The following is a 5,938-nucleotide window of genomic DNA, read 5'->3' on the forward strand; positions in this document are numbered from 1 at the left end:
TGTCTTCCATGTCCTTAGTAAAGCCTCTCAAGGACTTGGAAGGGCCAGTCACAAGGGAAGGGAAAGGCCTCTTAGACTCAAGAAACATGCAGGCTGGACTAGCTGGGAATGTCTAGGACCATCTGTCCCACATCCTGGTGACATCAAGACTGTTAAAGACCTCACTGAAGCTTATGGACTATTCTCCTGACTGGACACCCCAGCTTCTTCCTCTACCAGGATAGCCCATTCTGAAGCTATTCCTTGGCTTCTAGAAAGTTCTTTCTCCCTTTGTGCCCAATCTCTGGATGGTTCCTTGGGGATGGGGGGAAGGATTATATCTTTATCCTTCTAGCCTGAGACTGGGGTCAGTTTGAGGAGTATGACAGCTAGGGTGTGGACCGTGGCCTGGAATCAAGCCAGATGAGGGACCGTGACCAACAAGTTCTCGCTCATGCACCTTTCCCATGACATCCACCTCCAGCCTTCTCTCTAAAGGTCAGAATGAGACAATGCTACCTCGATGTCCTCCCAGCTCAGTCCCAGCTACCCTGAATACACCGGGAGCATACCTGGGCACACCTGGGTACATCTGGGCACAACTAGGCAATCCACAGCAGACTCCTGCTCTGTCCTATTGGGGTAGATTTACAGTATTTGTGGCCTGAAGCCAAACTACACTTTTTGGATGACTTTCTTGCTTCATCACTAAAGCCACTGAGGCTAAGTGACCTGCTCAAAGTCACAGAAAGATGGAGGCAGAGTGAACGGTTGACTACAGATCTCCAAAGGACACCATCTGGCACACAGTCTGGTCAGAAGGTGCCCATGGCTTTGATCTCTGCCCCTAGATAGTGAATGGTTCAGGTCTTGGGCAGGGGTGTGTGACACCGAGTCTTGGTTCCCTCATTTGTAAAGAGAACATGGCAATTCCATATCGCAGATATTTCCCAGGATAAACGGGACAACCATCCACTGCGCTGTGTGCTATGCACTGGTGCAAGTAACAGCAACCATTACCACAGCCAAACCAAAATACTGTATGCGAAAATGGGGCATGATGTCAGTCAGCCTGTGGAAAAGCTCAATACTATACAAAGTTCATGCGCAGATTTTACTTCTGAGACAGGGTCCCTGTAACTCAGGCTGACCTCAAATTCCCTCTGCAACAAATGACAACCCTAAACTTTCCATCCTCCTGCCTCCACCTCCTGAATACCAGAAGTGTAGGCATGGCTCACCACACCCTGTTTATATAGTCCCAAGACCTGACCCCAGGATCTCATGCATGCCAGACAAGCACTCAACTCACTGAGGTGCATTTCCCAGATTCCCCCAACCAGGGGTGGATTTTAAGATGGACTGAACTTGGTTCACCTCGACAACCAAATCTTGGGTCCCCTAGAGTAGAATGGGAATCCATTCTACACTGAGTTCTAGGGGACTGAGGCGGCCTCTCTTTCCCAATCTGTTGTAGGCATCAGTACCCTCTCGCAGCCCACAACGGAGGCACAGAAATAGGCAACACACACACACACACACACACACACACACACACAGGAAAAAGTGTCAGTAAAGAGTAGTGGGTGGGAACAGTGGGGAAAAATAGTCCCGTGCCCTTACCGTTTCTTGCCCGGTGCAGCAGCGCTACCTAGTGGACATCTTGGAAATTTGCATAGGCTAGCCATGAATTAGAGGCTGTAGCCAGGATCACCACACATCCTGCCACGTACAAGATATACAAGGTATGAGGAATGAAACCAATCCTCTTTTGTCATTCTAGAATGTCCCAGAAGGCCAGTTTCATAGCTAAAAATTCCGCTTATATTTGCAGAGCCCACCTCGGCTTTACCATTCTATGTGAAGAATTTTAAGCTCCTGGCGAATTCAAGAGTCATGCGCAGGAAGGGTCTTTGCTTCGCTGGGGTTGTTCACTGCTGTAAGGAATAGCATCTCCGTGGGATTTGAGTCAGCTCTCTGTCAGCTCACCTGTGTCACTGAGACATTTACCATAACTCTAGGTATCCATGCAGACAGCTGCCAGAACGCTTATACATGGGAAAATACATCCAATCGTTCAGAGTGAATTCTCGTTCATCCTATTGGTCTTTGAAGGGTGTATGTGTGGGTAGATTTTTCTTATCTGTGAATTTATTCTGTGCTTGTAGAGTGGAGAGGGCTTTGCAGAGTGCTTTGAGGAAGGAAAATCCAGTGAATTTGACCTAAGGCTAAGAACCAGAGGCGGCAGGGGAGGGGTGCAAGCAAGTGCCAGTGGGCAGAGGCGGCTAGAGGAGGCAGGGGCCAGGGGCGTGTCAGAGAAGGGCTCTCCAGACAGCTGCTGGGGAGAGAGTACAAGGACATGGGAGTGGCCATTGGGGAGGATGGCTCAGTTAGTAAGTGCTTGCTGGGCAAGTATTATGGACCTGAGTTCAGGTCCCCAGCGCCCATGTAAAAGCAGGTGTAATTCCCACACTGGGAGGTAGAGACAGGAAGATCCCAGGAACTTTCTGTCTAGCTGCTCTAGCCAATCAGTGAGTTTCAGGTTCAGTGAATAAATAACAATACTGTTTTTAAAAGTAAGGTGGGTACACGAAAGGACTTTGGGAGCACGTTCCCCATGGAGGGATACTCCCTTAGCCTAGAGACAGAGGGAGGGCCTAGTCCCTACTCCAAATGACTTGACAGATTTTGTTGACCCCTCCTGGAAGGCATAGCCCTCCCTGTGGAGTGGGGGGGGGGCAATGGGATGGGAGGGTGGTGGTGGGCATGGGAAAGAGGGAGAGAGGGAGGGAGAGGGAACTGGGATCGATATGTAAAATAAGAAAAAATAAATTTAAAAAAAGATCAAGTGTATACAAACAGGGGAAAAAAGTAAAGTGGAGCCAGACAGTGGTCCCAGCACTTAGGAGGCAGAGGCAGGCTGATCCCTGGGAGTTTGAGGACAGTCTGGTCTACAGAGCAAGTGCCAGGACAGGCTCCAAAGCTACACAGAGAAACCTTACCTCAAAAGCCAAAAAAGAAAAATTAAACCCATTTTTTCTTTTATTAAGCCATTTTTAAAAGAAATATTCACAAGGATTGTTTTTTTCATTGGGGATTGAGCTGTCTTCTGTGTGTGCATATTTATAGCCATGTACCTTTTCACATGTAGTTCCATGGGTTCTGGAAAGTGTTCTGTGCGGATGCTGAGGACAACTCTCTCTGTGAAGCCTCTCACACGATGCCTGGCTCCTGGAGTCATCAGACTCAAGACCGGAAACACAGGGGATATGGTTGTACTTGAGGATAGGGTCAGGAGGGCCAGCAGACTAACTGGCTCTTAAGGAACCATAAGTGCCATAAGCTGCCAGGACCCTCGCAGTGGGGTTAGTGATGCCCCAGAGTGCAGCACTGTTTTTACCCTGCTGTTCAGCTGTGTCTCTGGGGCCGTTCTGTGAGAGGAAAGGTCCAGCGTCAGCTGCTCAGAGGCCCAGGGCAGCAAATAGGTTCCTCCAGGAGCTGCGTCAGGGGCCCAGAGAGTAGCGGGGAAATGTTGATGAGCAGGTACATGGAGTCACTCTTCACTGCACTGCTGGGCTCTTCCCCCATCACTGGGTGGGAGCAGAGGACCAGTTGGGGTACCCGTGGGGCCCAGGCTGGAGGACATGAGCTGGGAGGCTGGGTGAGTGGGACGCCTGAAGGCAACGGGACCCAGCTTCTCACTGTCACAGCGGAGAATCAGCTTCTAGGGAAAACAGGACTGGGGCAGCCCGGTGTGCTGGACCAACTGAGATGCTGGTGTCAACCCTAAGTTTAAATGGATAGGTCTAGAAATAGATGTAGATGGGTATGTAAATACACACGCGCGCGCACGCGCGTGCACACACACACACACACGCACACACACACACACACGCACACTTCCTGGTTCTCCCTGATAGAGATCTAGGAGAAACAGCAGCCCTTAGTAAACTGTATACCTAGTGGCCAGATTTTTTTCTAAAGATTTATTTATTATGTATGCAGTATTCTGTATGCCTGCAGGCCAGAAGAGGGCACTGGATCTCATTACAGATGGTTGTGAGCTACCATATGGTTGCCGGGAATTGAACTCTGGGCCTCTGGAAGAGCAGCCAGTGCTCTTAAAACCTCTGAGCAATCTCTCCAGCCCCCCTAGTGCCCAGATTTTTAATTACCGTTCTATACTGATAAAATGGAAATCCATTGTTGGAATGTCAATTCTCAGGCCATGGCTGGAAAATTACAAGTGGAACCCAAAAACCCTGTATGGAAAAGAAAGTACTCAAGACACAAGAATGCTGTGGAGATGTCAGATATCAGGGCCAACTGGATGAACTCCTAGTTGTCGAAAGCAGACTGAGCGAAGCCTGCCCCGCCTTCGTCTTGCCTCATTTTCAGATGCAGGAAGTTCCTTGATGACTGAAGGAGGGGGTAGGGTTTGGATGTCACAATGAAACCCAAAGATGGATGATTCTTAAATAAATGGAAATTTAATCTCTCTGATTTACAAATAAACGGAAATTTAATTTTGACTGCACTTGAAAGTCTGAGCTGCTAGCATAAGATGACTCTGCTCTAATTCACTCCAGCCTATCCCCTGCACCAAGTCCCCAGCCCATCCCCTGCTCCAGGTCCCCAGTCCATCCCCTGCTCCAGGTCCCCAGCCCATCCCCTGCTCCAGGTCCCCAGCCCATCCCCTTCTCCAGGTCCCCAGTCCATCCCCTGCTCCAGGTCCCCAGCCCATCCCCTTCTCCAGGTCCCCAGTCCATCCCCTGCTCCAAGTCCCCAGCCCATCCCCTTCTCCAGGTCCCCAACCCATCCCCTGTTCCAGGTCCCCAGCCCATCCCCTTCTCTAAGTCCCCAGCCCATCCCCTGTTCCAGGTCCCCAGCCCATCCCTTGCTCCAAGTCCCCAGCCCATCCCCTTCTCCAGGTCCCCAACCCATCCCTTGTTCCAGGTCCCCAGCCCATCCCCTTCTCCAGGTCCCCAGCCCATCCCCCATTCCAGGTCCCCAGCCCATCCCCAGCCTCAGGTCCCCAACCCATCTCCTGTTCCAGGTCCCCAGCCCATCCCCTGTTCCAGGTCCCCAGCCCATCCCCTTCTCCAGGTCCCCAGCCCATCCCCTGTTCCAGGTCCCCAGCTCATCCCCTTCTCCAGGTCCCCAGCCCATCCCCAGCCTCAGGTCCCCAACCCATCCCCTTCTCCAGGTCCCCAGCCCATCCCCTTCTCCAGGTCCCCAGCCCATCCCCTGCCTCAGGTCCCCAGCCCATCCCCTTCTCCAGGTCCCCAGCCCATCCCCTGCTCCAGGTCCCCAGCCCATCCCCTTCTCCAGGTCCCCAGCCCATCCCCTTCTCCAGGTCCCCAACCCATCCCCTTCTCTAAGTCCCCAGTCCATCCCCTGTTCCAGGTCCCCAGCCCATCCCCTGCTCCAGGTCCCCAACCCATCCCCTGTTCCACGTCTCCAGCCCATCCCCTTCTCTAAGTCCCCAGCCCATCCCCTGCCTCAGGTCCCCAGCCCATCCCCTTCTCTAAGTCCCCAGCCCATCCCCTGCTTTTTTTTTTTTTTTTTTTTCTCCCAAGACTAGGTTTCTCTGTTTTGCTCTGGTTGTCTTAGAATTTGTTCTGTAGACCAGGCTGGCCTCAAACTCACAGAGATCAGCTGCCTCTACCTCCCCAGTGCTGGGATTAAAGGTGTGTGCGCCACCTCACTCCGCTTTCTGGTCTCTTCTTGTCTGCATCCCAAACACCCATCTTCTACTGCATAAACCAATATGGCTGCTCAACTCCTGTCATCACATTCCTGTTCCAGACAAAAAGAGGGGGGAAATTATAAAAAGGAAGATGATAATATGTGCCTTCACTTTAAGGATATGACCTAGAAAGCGTTCATATATAATATCTCACTTCTGTTCGCACCCCCGATGTCTAGAACTTAGTTGCGGAACGTGTCAATCTGTACG

This window comes from Phodopus roborovskii, unplaced genomic scaffold (genome assembly GCF_943737965.1).
Source record: "Phodopus roborovskii unplaced genomic scaffold, PHOROB, whole genome shotgun sequence".
Classification (NCBI taxonomy): Eukaryota; Metazoa; Chordata; class Mammalia; order Rodentia; family Cricetidae; genus Phodopus; species Phodopus roborovskii.